Source organism: Salvelinus namaycush, chromosome 25, assembly GCF_016432855.1.
Source record: "Salvelinus namaycush isolate Seneca chromosome 25, SaNama_1.0, whole genome shotgun sequence".
Lineage (NCBI taxonomy): Eukaryota > Metazoa > Chordata > Actinopteri > Salmoniformes > Salmonidae > Salvelinus > Salvelinus namaycush.
The window spans coordinates 35,722,793-35,742,972 of NC_052331.1; the positions used below are offsets into that span (position 1 = coordinate 35,722,793).

The 20,180-nt window shown below is 43.7% G+C and overlaps 1 long non-coding RNA gene across 1 annotated transcript; it reads right to left on the reverse strand.

Annotated features, from left to right (window-relative positions):
* Positions 1-3,208: 3,208 nt before the first annotated feature.
* On the reverse strand, positions 3,209-18,459 carry LOC120019798. The gene is made up of 3 exons (XR_005472398.1): positions 18,248-18,459; positions 3,439-3,540; positions 3,209-3,315 (listed from the first exon to the last, which is right to left on the reverse strand). It is a non-coding gene; the product is annotated as an uncharacterized LOC120019798 (long non-coding RNA).
* Positions 18,460-20,180: the final 1,721 nt, after the last annotated feature.

The following is a 20,180-nucleotide window of genomic DNA, read 5'->3' on the forward strand; positions in this document are numbered from 1 at the left end:
AGAGAGAAGAGGGCAGGATATTACCAGAGACAACAGGAGAGAGAGAGAGAGAAGAGGGCAGGATATTACCAGAGACAACAGGAGAGAGAGAGAGAGAAGAGGGCAGGATATTACCAGAGACAACAGGAGAGAGAGAGAGAGAAGAGGGCAGGATATTACCAGAGACAACAGGAGAGAGAGAGAGAGAAGAGGGCAGGATATTACCAGAGACAACAGGAGAGAGAGAGAGAGAAGAGGGCAGGATATTACCAGAGACAACAGGAGAGAGAGAGAGAGAAGAGGGCAGGATATTACCAGAGACAACAGGAGAGAGAGAGAGAGAAGAGGGCAGGATATTACCAGAGACAACAGGAGAGAGAGAGAGAGAGAGAAGAGGGCAGGATATTACCAGAGACAACAGGAGAGAGAGAGAGAGAAGAGGGCAGGATATTACCAGAGACAACAGGAGAGAGAGAGAGAGAGAAGAGGGCAGGATATTACCAGAGACAACAGGAGAGAGAGAGAGAGAAGAGGGCAGGATATTACCAGAGACAACAGGAGAGAGAGAGAGAGAGAAGAGGGCAGGATATTACCAGAGACAACAGGAGAGAGAGAGAGAGAAGAGGGCAGGATATTACCAGAGACAACAGGAGAGAGAGAGAGAGAAGAGGGCAGGATATTACCAGAGACAACAGGAGAGAGAGAGAGAGAGAAGAGGGCAGGATATTACCAGAGACAACAGGAGAGAGAGAGAGAGAGAAGAGGGCAGGATATTACCAGAGACAACAGGAGAGAGAGAGAGAGAGAAGAGGGCAGGATATTACCAGAGACAACAGGAGAGAGAGAGAGAGAAGAGGGCAGGATATTACCAGAGACAACAGGAGAGAGAGAGAGAGAAGAGGGCAGGATATTACCAGAGACAACAGGAGAGAGAGAGAGAGAAGAGGGCAGGATATTACCAGAGACAACAGGAGAGAGAGAGAGAGAAGAGGGCAGGATATTACCAGAGACAACAGGAGAGAGAGAGAGAGAAGAGGGCAGGATATTACCAGAGACAACAGGAGAGAGAGAGAGAGAGAAGAGGGCAGGATATTACCAGAGACAACAGGAGAGAGAGAGAGAGAAGAGGGCAGGATATTACCAGAGACAACAGGAGAGAGAGAGAGAAGAGGGCAGGATATTACCAGAGACAACAGGAGAGAGAGAGAGAAGAGGGCAGGATATTACCAGAGACAACAGGAGAGAGAGAGAGAAGAGGGCAGGATATTACCAGAGACAACAGGAGAGAGAGAGAGAAGAGGGCAGGGTATTACCAGAGACAACAGGAGAGAGAGAGAGAAGAGGGCAGGGTATTACCAGAGACAACAGGAAAGAGAGAGAGAAGAGGGCAGGATATTACCAGAGACAACAGGAGAGAGAGAGAGCAGGATATTACCAGAGACAACAGGAGAGAGAGAGAGCAGGATATTACCAGAGACAACAGGAGAGAGAGAGAAGAGGGCAGGATATTACCAGAGACAACAGGAGAGAGAGAGAAGAGGGCAGGATATTACCAGAGACAACAGGAGAGAGAGAGAAGAGGGCAGGATATTACCAGAGACAACAGGAGAGAGAGGGAAGGATATTACCAGAGACAACAGGAGAGAGAGGGAAGGATATTACCAGAGACAACAGGAGAGAGAGAAGAGGGCAGGATATTACCAGAGACAACAGGAGAGAGAGGGAAGGATATTACCAGAGACAACAGGAGAGAGAGGGAAGGATATTACCAGAGACAACAGGAGAGAGAGGGAAGGATATTACCAGAGACAACAGGAGAGAGAGGGAAGGATATTACCAGAGACAACAGGAGAGAGAGGGAAGGATATTACCAGAGACAACAGGAGAACTGGAATGTAATACTAAACCACCAAATACAAACTGTGTTACTGAAAGGTGTGGAGAAATGAAGTAACGAGGCTGGAATGGGTGGTGGGATGTACTGGGAGGGAGGTGGCTTGAAAATTGACTAATTTCCCTCCTCCTCCCCTCTTCTCTTTCTCCCTGACACTTGAATACTGTCTGGAATGTTGGGAGGAGTCCACATTCCTGAACACTTAATTCCATAACACACACACACTACACACCCACCCACCCGACACACACCCAGTTAATCTGCCAAGCTGGATCTGGCAGAGGACTCCCAGATAATCACTCACAGCCTGAACACACACTGAGCTCTCTGTACCGTGACATGGCAGGCACACACAACCAACCAACCGAGCGACTGCATGTGTGTGTGATAATTCATGTGTCACCTTTAAGGAACAAAAAAAATGGGGAAGAAACCCAATTTCTCATTATCACAGACCCAGCCTCAACACAGCATGGCTCCAATCTTACACTGCTGATCTCTGCACTAGCCTTAAATAGACACAGTTAATGGATAACACACACACTGAACTGTCCAATAGACACTGTATACGATGACTATGGAGGTCCTGTCCGTCTCCACAACATTTTCAAAACGTACAATGTGAATGTCACACACACACACACACAACCAAATACATGAGGCACTAATTATCCATTCTATAAGCTGTGTCCCCTATCGGCCCGTTACCCTCTTGGTGTGTGTGTGTATCTTACAAAACACACTTATACTCTGCCTTAACACACCACAGCTGTGTTTAAACAGGCAGCCCAATTCTGATCTAGGGCGGTGTTTACACAGGCAGCTCAATTATGATCTTTTTCCCCAATTATTGGCAAAAGCGCTGGTCCAATGGGTCAAAAGACTAATTGGTGGAAAAAGATCATAATTGAGCTGCCTGTGTAAACACCGCCCTAGATCAGAATTGAGCTGCCTGTGTAAACACCGCCCTAGATCATAATTGAGCTGCCTGTGTAAACACCGCCCTAGATCAGAATTGAGCTGCCTGTGTAAACACCGCCCTAGATCAGAATTGAGCTGCCTGTGTAAACACCGCCCTAGATCAGAATTGAGCTGCCTGTGTAAACACCGCCCTAGATCAGAATTGAGCTGCCTGTGTAAACACAGCCCTAGATCAGAATTGAGCTGCCTGTGTAAACACAGCCTTGGCGTACTAAAAACAAACAAATTTCCTCTGCTTTGCTTAAACATACATACTTTAGAGAGAAGGGTAGAGAATCGGACCACAGCACAGTAAGTGCAAATCTGATTGGTGGGTTGATGGATCGATTGGTTAAATTTGTTAATTGACTCACCTTGCTTCTGTTCAAAGTCATCCAACACTTTATCCAGGTTGAAGGCCTCTGCCTGGAAGTAGTTCTCCATGAGTCAGGTACCTCCACCCTGACACGCGCTGCAGGAACCTGTTAATATATGGTTAACACCGGGTTAGTACCGGCACTGGAAGTGGTTCTCTGGGTTAACGCCTTCTCGATCTCTTCTTCTCCCTCCCCATGTCTCGCTCATCAGGCAATCATCTCCCTCACCTGTCCAGAGGTCCTCTCCAACAGCAGTCCTGGGTAGCTGTGATCTCCTTCTCACTCAGCCTCACTTCCTCATCCAGTCTGGCCAGCGCCAAGCGCCCATACCTGCGACGACAAAAATAACTGTCACACTCAAGCTCATCAAATATAGGCCTATAACATTGTTTTAACGTTTCAATCCCACACCTGTTGAGTGCATTCTGATCACCTATTACTGAATGAATGCACACTTCAGGGAAAAGACGAGAGAGAGAAAGGAATTGACTGCAGTCTTGGTCTGATAGAGGATAAAGATCAATGGCCAATCGGAGAAGAACAGTACACACACACACACACACACACCTGGCCAGTCTTCTTGCTGACCAGGACCTCAGGGGTAAAAACAGTACTGTCTGAACTTCAGGGTCATGACAGTATAAGGGAGGGGAGAGGACCAGGATTTACTCTCCCGAGTGGCGCAGCGGTCTAAGACACTGCATCTCAGTGCTAGAGGCGTCACTACAGACCATGGTTCGATTCCGGGCTGTATCACAACCGGCCGTTATTGGGAGTCCCATAGGGTGGCGCAAAATTGCCACAGCGTCGTCCTGGTCAGGGTTTGGCCGGGGTAGGTCGTCACTGTAAATAAGAATTTGTTCTTACCTGACTTGCCTAGTTAAAGGTTAAATAAAACATTTTTTTACCAGGGACCAGAGATTTTGAAGAGTGACGGTTTTACAAATATATTTAGATTTGTTTAACACTTTTCTGGCTTCTATATGATTCCATAGGTGTTATTTCATAGTTTTGATGTCTTCACTATTATTCTACAATGTAGAAAATAGTAAAAATAAAGAAAAACCCTTGAATGAGTAAGTGTGTCCAAACTTTCACTGGTACTGTATGCTGAGCACTTGTTGGCCACTTTTCCTTCACTCTGCGGTCCAACTCATCCCAAACCATCTCAATTGGGTTGAGGTCAGGTGATTGTGGAGGCCAGGCCATCTGATGCAGCACTCCATCACTCTCCTTCTTGGTCAAATAGCCCTTACACAGCCTGGAGGTGTGTTGGGTCATTGTCCTGTTGAAAAACAAATGATAGTCCCACTAAGCACAAACCAGATGGGATGGCGTATTGCTGCAGAATGCTGTGGTAGCCATGCTGGTTAAGTGTGCCTTGAATTCTAAATAAATCACTGACAGTGTCACCAGCACAGCACCATCACACTGTCACACCTCCATGCTTCACGGCGGGAACCACACATGCGGAGATCATCCGTTCACCTACTCTGCGTCTCACAAAGACATGGCGGATGGAACCAAAATTCTCTCATTTGGACTCATCAGACCAAAGGACAGATTTCCACCGGTCTAATGTCCATTGCTCAATTTCTGAGGCTGGTAACTCTAATGAACTTATCCTCTGCAGCAGAGGTAACTCTGGGTCTTCCTTTCCTGTGGCGGTCCTCATGAGCCAATTTCATCATAGCGCTTGATGGTTTTTGCGACAGCACTTGAAGAAACTTTCAAAGTTCTTGAAATGTTTCACATTGACTGACCTTCATGTCTTAAAGTAATGGAAGTAATTCCACAAATTAACTTTTAACAAGGCACACCTGTTAATTGAAATGCATTCCAGGTGACTACCTCATGAAGCTGGTTGAGAGAATGCCAAGAGTGTGCAAAGCTGTCAACAAGGCAAAGGGTGGCTACTTTGAAGAATCTCAAATATATGTTGATTTGTTAAACCCTTTTTGGGTTACTACATGATTCCATATGGGTTATTTCATAGTCGTGCTGTTTTCACTATATTTCTACAATGTAGAAAATAGTTTTGTTTTTTTAAATGACTAGTACTTTGGTACTGTATATGATCTAAAAATATGGAAGTGGGCTTAATGGGTTTGGACCCCAGGAAGAGTAGCTGCTGCCTTGGCAGGAACTAATGGGGATCATAATAAACCCCAGGAAGAGTAGCTGCTGCCTTGGCAGGAACTAATGGGGATCATAATAAACCCCAGGAAGAGTAGCTGCTGCCTTGGCAGGAACTAATGGGGATCATAATAAACCCCAGGAAGAGTAGCTGCTGCCTTGGCAGGAACTAATGGGGATCATAATAAACCCCAGGAAGAGTAGCTGCTGCCTTGGCAGGAACTAATGGGGATCATAATAAACCCCAGGAAGAGTAGCTGCTGCCTTGGCAGGAACTAATGGGGATCATAATAAACCCCAGGAAAAGTAGCTGCTGCCTTGGCAGGAACTAATGGGGATCCATAATAAACCCCAGGAAGAGTAGCTGCTGACTTGGCAGGAACTAAATGGGTATAATAATAAACCCCAGGAAGAGTAGCTGCTGCCTTGGCAGGAACTAACGGGGATCCATAATAAACCCAAGGAAGAGTAGCTGCTGACTTGGCAGGAACTAATGGGGATCCTTAACAAGTACAAATACTAATCCTAAATAACAGAAAAAACAGCATTGAATGTAGCTAGGCTAGCATATCACCTCATATTGAATGTAGCTAGGCTAGAATATCACCTCATATTGAATGTAGCTAGGCTAGCATATCACCTCACATTGAATGTAGCTAGGCTAGCATATCACCTCACATTGAATGTAGCTAGGCTAGCATATCACCTCACATTGAATGTAGCTAGGCTAGCATATCACCTCACATTGAATGTAGCTAGGCTAGCATATTCACCTCATATTGAATGTAGCTAGGCTAGCATAATCACCTCACATTGAATGTAGCTAGGCTAGCATAATCACCTCACATTGAATGTAGCTAGGCTAGCATAATCACCTCACATTGAATGTAGCTAGGCTAGCATATCACCTCACATTGAATGTAGCTAGGCTAGCATATCACCTCACATTGAATGTAGCTAGGCTAGCATATCACCTCACATTGAATGTAGCTAGGCTAGCATATCACCTCACATTGAATGTAGCTAGGCTAGCATATCACCTCACATTGAATGTAGCTAGGCTAGCATATCACCTCACATTGAATGTAGCTAGGCTAGCATATCACCTCACATTGAATGTAGCTAGGCTAGCATATCACCTCACATTGAATGTAGCTAGGCTAGCATATCACCTCACATTGAATGTAGCTAGGCTAGCATATCACCTCACATTGAATGTAGCTAGGCTAGCATATCACCTCACATTGAATGTAGCTAGGCTAGCATATCACCTCATATTGAATGTAGCTAGGCTAGCATATCACCTCATATTGAATGTAGCTAGGCTAGCATATCACCTCATATTGAATGTAGCTAGGCTAGCATATCACCTCATATTGAATGTAGCTAGGCTAGCATATCACCTCATATTGAATGTAGCTAGGCTAGCATATCACCTCATATCAAAACACCAGGATGTGATCTGCTTTATCAAAGAAATTGCCAAAATGACAGGAGAACATGGAGTGGAATGTTTGCTAAAAAAATAAAAATGGTACCCAGGACGCTGTTCGGTACCCAAACAAGCAACACTTTTGATGAGTCAGTTTGTTATCTGGTTAGCATCCATCTCTTCATTGTTAGTTAACTAGCAAACAAACAAAGAAACCAAATAGACTTAGCCAGTGTGTCCATTGTTGTTTGAATGATGTATGCTGGCTACATAAAATAGCGAGGCATCCACAACAAACAAATGTCCAAACAAAACTAGCTACAAATGGACTTTGTAACAGTCACGCTACAGTCGGTAGAGGTCATTTAGCTAGCTAGCTGGCCAGTTAGCCAACTAACGTTAACTATGGGACAAGCTTGGGTTATTGACGTGCTCAATAGTCTAATTAAAATGTTTTTTTTATAGCAACTTTAATGAGGAAAACAATCTGCTGCCTGTGTCAGAGAGATTTGGTACCTCTGTTAATATATTCCTCCACCATAGAGATTACGATCTCTTCCTGGTCTTCAGCTGCGCCATTTCGACCGAAAATAAAATACATTATTTGAAAGATTCTTTCTCGCTGATATGAAAGATAAAGGGGCATAATGTTTCGAAAACCGTTTTGCAAACAATGATTATTGACGTTTCGAAACGTTAACACAGCACCGGAATTGTAGTTCACACACAGCCAACCGGGGGCAAAGGGTTTGAGAGCTAGAGCTAGTTTAATAAAATAGTGCAACAGAAAAAGGTCCCTATTTTTTTTGTTTGTTGCTGTCGTCGTTTTTCTTTTCCCGCTTTCCTCTTGCAGAAGTGTCCACGTGGGCCATGCTCTCTGATTGTTTTTAATTGGTTTCTACTCCGAGCCAATGTCAGCAGTCAGATGTCATCGGCAGGTGGTCCCCAAAAACACACAGCAAGCGAACAAATGTCAGATGAACATTCAGTGCGGTGTGTGTGGTGGGTCCTTAAATCAATAAACAAGTTTGCTCCAGTTAAAGTTTGAATCAGAAAGAGAAAGCGAAAACCAGCCTAGTTTGAGCCTAGCCCAGTGATGTACTGGGCCGTTCGCACTACCCTCTGTAGTGCCTTGCGGTCGGAGGCCAAGCAGTTGCCATACCAGGCAGTGATGGAACGAGTCAGGATGCTCTCGATGGTGCAGCTGTAGAACCATTTGAGGATCTGAGGACCCATGCCAAAACTTTTCAGTCTCCTGAGGGGGAATAGGTTTTGTCGTGCCCTCTTCACGACTGTCTTGGTGTGTTTGGACCATGATAGTTTGTTGGTGATGTGGACACCAAGGAACTTGAAGCTCTCAACCTGCTCCACTACAGCCCAGGGGATGAGAATGGGGGCATGCTTGGTCCTCCGTTTCCTGTAGTCCACAATCATCTCCTTTGTCTTGATCCCGTTGAGGGCCTCCCGGCTGTCTCATCGTTGTCGGTGATCAGGCCTACCACTGCTGTGTCGTCGGCAAACTTGATGGTGTTGGAGTCGTGCTTGGCCATGCAGTCATGGGTGAACATCTTGCCGATGCACGGAAAACCCAGCTAGCTGTGTGTTATCCATGTAATCGTTCAGCCATGACTCAGGGAAACATAAGATATTACAGTTTTTAATGTCCCGTTGGTAGGATAGTCTTGATCGGAGCTCATCCAGTTTATTCTCCAATGATTGCACGTTGGCTAATAGGACTGATGGTAGAGGCAGGTTACTCACCCGCTGTCGGATTCTTACAAGGCACCCCGTCCTACGTCCCCTATATCTCCGTCTTTTCTTTATGCGAATGACGGGGATTTGGGCCATGTCCGGTGTCTGCAGTAAAACCTTTGCGTCCGACTCGTTAAAGAAAAAACGTTTGTCCAGTACAAGGTGAGTGTCACGTTCCTGACCTTATTTCCTTTGTTTAGCCTTGTTTAGTTGGTCAGGACGTGAGCTGGGTGGGCATTCTATGTTATGTGTTTCTATGTTGGGTTAATTGTATTTGCCTGATATGGTTCTCAATCAGGGGCAGGTGTTTTACGTTTCCTCTGATTGAGAACCATATTAAGGTAGGCTTTTCTCACTGTTTGTTTTTGGGCGATTGTCTTCCGTGTCAGTGTTTGTACCACACGGGACTGTTTAGTTTGTCTAGTCTGTTCCTGTTCGTGCGTTCTTCGTTATATGTAAGTTCTCATGTTCAGGTTGGTCTACGTCGTTTGTTATTTTGTAAGTTATTCAAGTGTTCTTCGTGTTCGTCGTCTTGTTTAAATAAATTTCATTCATGTATTCCACCTACGCTGCATTTTGGTTCGATCCTTCTCGCCTCTCCTCATCCGAGGAGGAGGAGGAAGAAATAGACGAACGTGACAGTGAGTAATCGCTGTTCTGATATCCAGAAGCTCTTTTCGGTCATAAGAGACGGTGGCAGAAACATTGATGTACAAAATTAGTTACAAATAATGCGAAAAAACTAAATTAGTTAGCTGCCGTTTTACAGGCTCCTATCTCCTCCGGCGCCGTTTAATATTTACGATTAAGAGGCAACATATTTGTTTTTAGATGTTTCTAAGAGCTAGAAGCAGCTCTCTCTGTCAGCGCCATTTTTCAGCCTAGTGTGATAATGTAAAGTAACCTCTTCCACCTGACTAAATCAAATCAAATGTATTTATAAAGCCCTTCTTACATCAGCTGATAGCTCAAAGTGCTGTACAGAAACCCAGCCTAAAACCCCAAACAGCAAGCAATGCAGGTGTAGACACACTGGCACTGGGACTAAATCTGATTAAGAGGCAACATGCTTGTTTTTAGATGAACAGGAATCCTTGACCAGATCAAGGCTTCGTCCCAAATGGCACCCTAAAGTAGTGCACTATATATAGTGAATAGGGTTCCATTTGGGCCACGTATAAACAGTCGACTGACCTCATCCTACTCCCCGGCCCCGGGCTCAATTGCTACTGCATATACACAGAGTATACCAGACATTAGGAACACCTTCCTGATATTGAGCCATAATTCATCATGGACTCTACAAGGTATCAAAAGCATTCCACAGGGATACTGGCCCACGGTTGTGTCAAGTTGGCCGGATGTCCTTTGAGTGGTGGGCCATTCTTGATACACACGGGAAACTGTTGATGATGAAAAAAAACCTGGCCCCTACTACCATATCCCATTTAAAAGATATGCAATGGCATATCAATACAGAGCAACATACGGCAAGAAGTTCCAACATGATCAGAAATCTATATAACCCGTCTGTAGTTCTCTGAAAAAAAAATCACTGCCCATCATTTATTGCATTAGTCATCGCAGGGATCCTGCTACAAAACGTTACAGAGAAGCAATTTCGCTCATCACTAAAAAACAGTCAATAGACATGAAATCATGAAATTACACACCAAAACTATGTAGTTACGCCACTAACCTTAACACAATCCAAGTGTTAAGTGGCGGCGTTGTCCTTGAATGCGAGTTTACAGGTCTACAACAGCTGCATTGTGTATAATTCAGACTCTGGATAATTAAATCTGAGTCAGGCTCCTGTCCTCACACAGCAGGGTGTGTTTATATGTAGTCTTATCACAGTGCCATCCATTTTGTCACCAAAGCCCCATATACTACCCACCACTGTGACCTGTACACTCTCGTTGGCTGGCCATTCGCTTCATATTTGTCGCCAAACCCACTGGCTCCAGGTCATCTATAAGTCTTTGCTAGGTAAAGCCCAGCCTTATCTCAACTCACTGTTCACCATAGCAGCTTCCCACCCGTAGCACGCGCTCCAGCAGGTATATTTCACTGGTCACCCTTAAAGCCAATTCCTCCATTGGCCACCTTTCCTTACAGTTCTCTGCTGCCAATGACTGGAACGAATTGCAAAAATCCCTGAAGCTGGAGACTCATATCTCCCTCACTAACTTAAGGCACCAGCTGTCAGAGCAGCTCACAGATCACTGCACCTGTACATAGCCCATCTGACACTACAACCCATCTAACCCTACCCGTAACCTAACCGTAACCTTGGTGAGTATGTAGTATGACAATCCAACCCATCTAACCTAACCCTAACCTTGGTGAGTATGTAGTATGACACTCCAACCCATCTAACCTAACCCTAACCTTGGTGAGTATGTAGTATGACACTCCAACCCATCTAACCTAAACAACCTTGGTGAGTATGTAGTATGACACTCCAAACCATCTAACCTAACCCTAACTTAACCCTAACCTTGGTGAGTATGTAGTATGACACTACAACCCATCTAACCTAGCCGTAACCTAACCCTAACCTTGGTGAGTATGTAGTGACACTCCAACCCATCTAACCTAACCGTAACCTTGGTGAGTATGTAGTATGACACTCCAACCCATCTAACCTAACCCTGACCTTGGTGAGTATGTAGTATGACACTCCAACCCATCTAACCCTAACCTTGGTGAGTATGTAGTATGACACTCCAACCCATCTAACCTAACCCTGACCTTGGTGAGTATGTAGTATGACACTACAACCCATCTAACCTAACCGTAACCTTGGTGAGGATGTAGTATGACACTACAACCCATCTAACCTAACCCTAACCTTGGTGAGGATGTAGTATGACCCATCTAACCTAAACCACACCGCTTTATGCTACTCTCCTCTTACAATACCTAAGCCAATACCTAACCCTAAGCCAATACCTAACCCTAAGCCAATACCTAACCCTAAACCAATACCTTACCCTAAACCAATACCTTACCCTAAACCAATACCTTACCCTAAACCAATACCTTACCCTAAACCAATACCTTACCCTAAGCCAATACATTAGCCAATACATTACCCAACACATTACCTAACCTCTTATCGTTTGAAAACAGCCTGTGGCATCGATATGAGTCAGTTAAATGTCATCGTTCTTCCATTTAAAGAGTACTGTGGGGTCTCCTTAAAGACCAAAGCAAGATAGCTAGCACGCACTGGCATGCTGGGGCATGCTGGCCCTGGCTTGGTCGAGAATTAAAATGACTTCAGTATCTGTGTACCAAACTCTCTACCCCTTGGCCCTAACCATTTGATGTTTGTATATCTGAAGGGTCTAGAATCTCTGGGTAGATGGATAGTTCTTTCAGAAAGTATTCATACCCCTTGACTTATTCCACATTTTGTTGTGTTAGACAGATTTCAAAAAGGACTAAATATATATATTTTTTTATCTCACCAATCTACACACAATACCCCATAATGACAAAGTGAAAACATGTTGGCAGAAATTTTAGCAAATGTGTTGGAAATTAAATACAGAAATACCATTTACATAACCATTCACACCTACTTAAAAGAAGCACCTTTGCCAGCGATTACAGCTGAGAGTCTTTCTGGGTAAGTCTCTAAGAGCTTTCCACACCTAAATTGTGCAACATTTGCCCATTATTTTAGAAGCTACACATCAACCTGTTAACTACAGCTGTGTTTCAGTAGCTACACATCATCCTGTTAACAGCTGTGTTTTAGTAGCTACACATCATCCTGTTAACTACAGCTGTGTTTCAGTAGCTACACATCATCCTGTTAACAGCTGTGTTTCAGTAGCTACACATCATCCTGTTAACTACAGCTGTGTTTCAGTAGCTACACATCATCCTGTTAACAGCTGTGTTTCAGTAGCTACACATCATCCTGTTAACTACAGCTGTGTTTCAGTAGCTACACATCATCCTGTTAACAGCTGTGTTTCAGTAGCTACACATCATCCTGTTAACTACAGCTGTGTTTCAGTAGCTACACATCAACCTGTTAACAGCTGTGTTTCAGTAGCTACACATCAACCTGTTAACAGCTGTGTTTCAGTAGCTACACATCAACCTGTTAACAACAGCTGTGTTTCAGTAGCTACACATCATCCTGTTAACTACAGCTGTGTTTCAGTAGCTACACATCAACCTGTTAACAGCTGTGTTTCAGTAGCTACACATCAACAGCTGTGTTTCAGTAGTTACACATCATCCTGTCAACAGCTGTGTTTCAGTAGCTACACATCATCCTGTTAACAGCTGTGTTTCAGTAGCTACACATCAACAGCTGTGTTTCAGTAGCTACACATCAACAGCTGTGTTTCAGTAGCTACACATCAACCTGTTAACAGCTGTGTTTCAGTAGCTACACATCAACCTGTCAACAGCTGTGTTTCAGTAGCTACACATCATCCTGTTAACTACAGCTGTGTTTCAGTAGCTACACATCAACCTGTTAACAGCTGTGTTTCAGTAGCTACACATCAACCTGTCAACAGCTGTGTTTCATTAGCTACACATCAACCTGTCAACAGCTGTGTTTCATTAGCTACACGTCAACAGCTGTGTTTCAGTAGCTACACATCATCCTGTTAACAACAGCTGTGTTTCAGTAGCTACACATCAACAGCTGTGTTTCAGTAGCTACACATCAACAGCTGTGTTTCAGTAGCTACACATCATCCTGTTAACAGCTGTGTTTCAGTAGCTACACATCAACAGCTGTGTTTCAGTAGCTACACATCAACAGCTGTGTTTCAGTAGCTACACATCAACAGCTGTGTTTCAGTAGCTACACATCATCCTGTCAACAGCTGTGTTTCAGTAGCTACACATCAACCTGTTAACAGCTGTGTTTCAGTAGCTACACATCAACAGCTGTGTTTCAGTAGCAACACGTCATCCTGTCAACAGCTGTGTTTCAGTAGCTACACATCAACAGCTGTGTTTCAGTAGCTACACATCAACCTGTCAACAGCTGTGTTTCAGTAGCTACACATCAACCTGTTAACAGCTGTGTTTCAGTAGCTACACATCAACCTGTTAACTACAGCTGTGTTTCAGTAGCTACACATCATCCTGTTAACAGCTGTGTTTCAGTAGTCACACATCCTGTTAACTACTGCTGTGTTTCAGTAGCTACACATCAACAGCTGTGTTTCAGTAGCTACACATCAACCTGTTAACTACAGCTGTGTTTCAGTAGCTACACATCAACAGCTGTGTTTCAGTAGCTACACATCAACCTGTCAACAGCTGTGTTTCATTAGCTACACGTCAACAGCTGTGTTTCAGTAGCTACACATCAACAGCTGTGTTTCAGTAGCTACACATCATCCTGTCAACAGCTGTGTTTCAGTAGCTACACATCAACCTGTCAACAGCTGTGTTTCAGTAGCTACACAACAGCTGTGTTTCAGTAGCTACACATCAACCTGTCAACAGCTGTGTTTCAGTAGCTACACATCAACAGCTGTGTTTCAGTAGCTACACATCAACCTGTTAACTACAGCTGTGTTTCAGTAGCTACACATCAACCTGTTAACTACAGCTGTGTTTCAGTAGCTACACATCATCCTGTCAACAGCTGTGTTTCAGTAGCTACACATCATCCTGTCAACAGCTGTGTTTCAGTAGCTACACATCAACCTGTCAACAGCTGTGTTTCAGTAGCTACACATCAACAGCTGTGTTTCAGTAGCTACACATCAACCTGTTAACAGCTGTGTTTCAGTAGCTACACATCAACCTGTCAACAGCTGTGTTTCAGTAGCTACACATCAACCTGTCAACAGCTGTGTTTCAGTAGCTACACATCATCCTGTCAACAGCTGTGTTTCAGTAGCTACACATCAACCTGTCAACAGCTGTGTTTCAGTAGCTACACATCAACCTGTCAACAGCTGTGTTTCAGTAGCTACACATCAACCTGTCAACAGCTGTGTTTCAGTAGCTACACATCATCCTGTCAACAGCTGTGTTTCAGTAGCTACACATCAACCTGTCAACAGCTGTGTTTCAGTAGCTACACATCAACAGCTGTGTTTCAGTAGCTACACATCATCCTGTCAACAGCTGTGTTTCAGTAGCTACACATCAACCTGTTAACAGCTGTGTTTCAGTAGCTACACATCAACAGCTGTGTTTCAGTAGCTACACATCAACCTGTTAACAGCTGTGTTTCAGTAGCTACACATCAACAGCTGTGTTTCAGTAGCTACACATCAACCTGTTAACAGCTGTGTTTCAGTAGCTACACGTCAACAGCTGTGTTTCAGTAGCAACACGTCAACAGCTGTGTTTCAGTAGCAACACGTCAACAGCTGTGTTTCAGTAGCAACACGTCAACAGCTGTGTTTCAGTAGCAACACGTCAACAGCTGTGTTTCAGTAGCAACACGTCAACAGCTGTGTTTCAGTAGCAACACATCAACAGCTGTGTTTCAGTAGCAACACGTCAACAGCTGTGTTTCAGTAGCAACACGTCAACAGCTGTGTTTCAGTAGCAACACATCAACCTGTTAACAGCTGTGTTTCAGTAGCTACACGTCAACAGCTGTGTTTCAGTAGCAACACGTCAACAGCTGTGTTTCAGTAGCAACACGTCAACAGCTGTGTTTCAGTAGCAACACGTCAACAGCTGTGTTTCAGTAGCAACACGTCAACAGCTGTGTTTCAGTAGCAACACGTCAACAGCTGTGTTTCAGTAGCAACACATCAACAGCTGTGTTTCAGTAGCTACACATCAACCTGTTAACAGCTGTGTTTCAGTAGCTACACATCAACAGCTGTGTTTCAGTAGCAACACGTCAACAGCTGTGTTTCAGTAGCAACACATCAACAGCTGTGTTTCAGTAGCAACACATCAACCTGTTAACAGCTGTGTTTCAGTAGCTACACGTCAACAGCTGTGTTTCAGTAGCAACACGTCAACAGCTGTGTTTCAGTAGCAACACATCAACAGCTGTGTTTCAGTAGCAACACGTCAACAGCTGTGTTTCAGTAGCAACACGTCAACAGCTGTGTTTCAGTAGCAACACGTCAACAGCTGTGTTTCAGTAGCAACACGTCAACAGCTGTGTTTCAGTAGCAACACGTCAACAGCTGTGTTTCAGTAGCAACACGTCAACAGCTGTGTTTCAGTAGCAACACGTCAACAGCTGTGTTTCAGTAGCAACACGTCAACAGCTGTGTTTCAGTAGCAACACGTCAACAGCTGTGTTTCAGTAGCAACACGTCAACAGCTGTGTTTCAGTAGCAACACATCAACCTGTTAACAGCTGTGTTTCAGTAGCAACACGTCAACAGCTGTGTTTCAGTAGCAACACATCAACAGCTGTGTTTCAGTAGCAACACGTCAACAGCTGTGTTTCAGTAGCTACACATCAACCTGTTAACAGCTGTGTTTCAGTAGCTACACATCAACCTGTTAACTACAGCTGTGTTTCAGTAGCAACACGTCAACAGCTGTGTTTCAGTAGCAACACATCAACAGCTGTGTTTCAGTAGCAACACGTCAACAGCTGTGTTTCAGTAGCTACACATCAACCTGTTAACAGCTGTGTTTCAGTAGCTACACATCAACCTGTTAACAGCTGTGTTTCAGTAGCAACACATCAACAGCTGTGTTTCAGTAGCAACACGTCAACAGCTGTGTTTCAGTAGCAACACGTCAACAGCTGTGTTTCAGTAGCAACACGTCAACAGCTGTGTTTCAGTAGCAACACGTCAACAGCTGTGTTTCAGTAGCAACACGTCAACAGCTGTGTTTCAGTAGCAACACATCAACAGCTGTGTTTCAGTAGCAACACATCAACCTGTTAACAGCTGTGTTTTAGTAGGCACATGAAATAATAGTATCTGCTAATTTACATGCAGTACCTTTAAACAATAAAGGCACCCTAAGTCTTTACATTAGATAATTAAGCAATAACACACGAGGGGGTGTGGTATATGACCAATATACCATGGCTAACAAACCCCAGAGGTGCCTTATTGCTATTATAAACTGGTTACCAACGTAAGTAGAGGAGTAAAAATAAATGGTTTGTCATACCCATAGTATACGGTCTGATATACCACGTCTGTCAGCCAATCACCATTCAGGGCTCGAACCACCCAGTTTATAATACGTAATAACATAGCTATCATTAAAGTGGGGCGGCAGGTAGCCCAGTGTGTTGGGCCAGTAACCGAAAGGTTGCTGGGTCGAATCCCCGAGCTGACAACGTAGCAATCTGTCATTCTGCCCCTGAACAAGGCACTGTTCCCCGGTAGGCCATCATTGTAAATAAGAACTTGTTCTTAACTGACTTGCCTGGTTAAATAAAGAAGTGACATTGTTGGTTGTTTATGGTTAACTTGTGGCCAAGAAGTATAGGTTGCTTAGCTCTCGAAAACCCTTCATCTCTGTAAGTATTTTCAGCAGCTACATTGGCACATGGTTGGCTCCATGTGCAACTACAATTCCAACCCTTTGTTTTAACGTTTAGAAAAATCCATAATCATTGCTTTCAAACCGGTTTTCGAAACATATGAAAAGGGGCATAATCAACCTATCAGCAAAAAAAAAAAAAAAGAATCTTTCAAATATATATTTTTAAACTTACTGTAGGAGTTTTACACAGATCCATATGACGTGTGCCTCCAGTTGAACTACACTTTCTCCCCAGGTAGCTTACACACAGGTGTTTGGAGAACGCTGGACTGGGGAGGAAGTGTAAGTTCTTCCACCGGAGGAACACCGCGTATGGATCGGCTGTTAGCTAGGTCTTCTGTCAAACACACGCCGTAACATGGAGGTAAAGCCATGAACAAACACTAAATCCTAGTGTGTAGTCATTTTACCTGTTTGATTATATGAAAGATACTGTTCCTTATGTTTACCAAAATGTACAGCAAGAATGTGTTTTAAATGTTCAAAACGAGCTTCGGGGATCTTAAGAAAAATCCCCCTTGACCAGAAGACACTAACTAGTTAGTCAATAGGCGATAAAGCGGTTAGCATCTATGAATGGGTTACTGTACTATCAGCACTCGCTTCTGCGGTGCCAGTAGCTTAAGACTAAATGCAATTCAAAATACACTTTGGCAGACTGCACAGAGGTTAAGGTCAATCATGTGTAGGCTACAATATTGTGAAATAGTGACAACCGTGCGTGCTAATGTTTACAAGTAGCGGTTTTGGACAAAGGATAGTAGCTTTACGTAGCAGCAGAGTGTTGGGGGTGGTCGCGCCGAGGGGAGCAGCTACTTCTACACAGCGTGTTGTTGCAATCATATCGTCATAGACCCGTTGCGTTTATGACGGCTAAAAGCCAGCGGTAACGATTGTTTAAAAAAAAAGATATATGTTAACTGACACCCGAAACTAAATGTCCACCACCAGCCAGACACCAGACAAATGAGTTACCGCTATTTCCCGTCAGTTAGCTTACTTGCTAATGTTGTTTGTATGTCTTAGCCAACCAATGAGCGGAACGCAATTAAAGTAGACGATCATTATAATGGTCCGTTTTAGAATCAAGATGAGTTCCAGAACTCCGTGAATATTCTACATCACTGAACCCAGTAGAACCCAACACAATGACCGGAGTGTCTACCATCAGAGCTAAGATGACATGGAAAACAAATTGACCGCATTAGCTACTTATACTATTATACTCACCGGTGGAATTCCCATCTTCACGCGTAGTGCCATGAAATCCTTCCGTTTGTACCGGTCATTCTCTCTCTCACACATACACACAGGTCCAATAACAAATCACCTTTCAGTTCTATTTTACAAGTCTCCCCGGGTAGGTAAACACACCACAAACAGTTCAGTTGTCGCCAGACTTGGAACAGCTGAAGTCGGAAAGTAATAGTTGTACGACAGCACTCAGGAATCACTCTGTCGCCTCACTACTATTCCGCTAGCAGCACTTACAATGACGTCGCTTTCCAATGACAATGAAGGAACCGTAAAAAAATAAAAGCCCACATTTCAACACGTTGCAAGGTGAATAACTAAATCAAAATATACCATTTTATATCAGTGTCGATTTTATTGTGTTTATAAGCAAATGTAAGAAGGAATTTGGGGTTCTTTGGCTGTCCCTATAAGATAACCGTTTGTTCTTCCAGGTAGAACCCTTTTCCTTACATGGATCCCAAAAGGGTTCTACCTGAAACCCCCCAAAAGTTTGACCTGGAACCACAGCCTACAGTAGCAGCCAATGTGTGGTTTTCAATGTAGGCATACATTCCATAAGACTTATGGGGGGAAAACACACAGGGCTTGACATTAACCTGTTTATCCACTTGTCCATCAGACAAGGAGGTGGCTGAAAATGGTTTTGTTTGATGCAAGAAAACACTTTACAAAATAAAAATGCATTATTATTCCCATACCATTATTACGGAGAAAAATACAAATTACGCTACCCTCCGCCTATTGGCTATTTAGTTGATTCAAGCCGGTCTCAAAATAAAACACTGCCCCTTTAAGACAAAAAAAAAAGATATTTACCTGACTGGTCTTTCGAAGATGTTTAGAAATGTACGTTTTGTGCTCTTGTAGGAAGCAATCACTCCCTCATTGCTGACTACAAATTATATATATATATAACTGGGCTAATAACTTGCTAACTAGCAAAGGATATGAACAAACTGTTCACCCGTGGCTACACGCAGCTGTCTCTTTGATCTCAAAACAAGCTCAATTACTCACGACCACGTAAACACAGTCCAGTTCAAAGTAAATGGCACAGATCCATATATGGCAATGGTCTATTTGCATATAGGCCCTACTGAAGCTCTGATTGGTTATGCCTAGTAAGGGCTAGTTGTGTGTCAATGCAATAGAATTCTACTCCAATGTGTTCTGCCTACAACACAATCTCAAACACTTGAAGTCGGGAAGTTTACATACACTTAGGTCGGAGGCATTAAAACTCGTTTTTCGACCACTCCACACATTTCTTGTTAACAAACTATAGTTTTGGCAAGTCGGTTAGGACATCTACTTTGTGCATGACACAAGTCATTTTTCCAACAATTGTTTACAGACAGATTATATCACTTATAATTCACTGTATCACAATTCCAGTGAGTCAGAAGTTTACATACACTAAGTTGACTGTGCCTTTAAACAGCTTGGAAAATTCCAGAAAATGGTGTCATGGCTTTAGAAGCTTCTGATAGGCTAATTGACATAATTTGAGTCAATTGGAGGTGTACCTGTGGATGTATTTCAAGGCCTAACTTCAAACTCAATGCCCCTTTGCTTGACATCATGGGAAAATCAAAAGAAATCAGCCAAGACCTCAGAAAAAAATTGTAGACCTCCACAAGTCTGGTTCATCCTTGGGGGCAATTTCCAAACGCCTGAAAGTACCACGTTCATCTGTACAAACAATAGTACGCAAGTATAAACACCATGGGACCATGCAGCCGTCATATCGCTCAGGAAGGAGACGCGTTCTGTCTCCTAGAGATTAACGTACTTTGGTGTCAAAGTGCAAATCAATCCCAGAACAACAACAAAGGACCCTGTGAAGATGCTGGCAGTCCCGGGGCTAAAGCAGCTGTTTGGCAGTCCCGGGGCTAAAGCAGCTGTT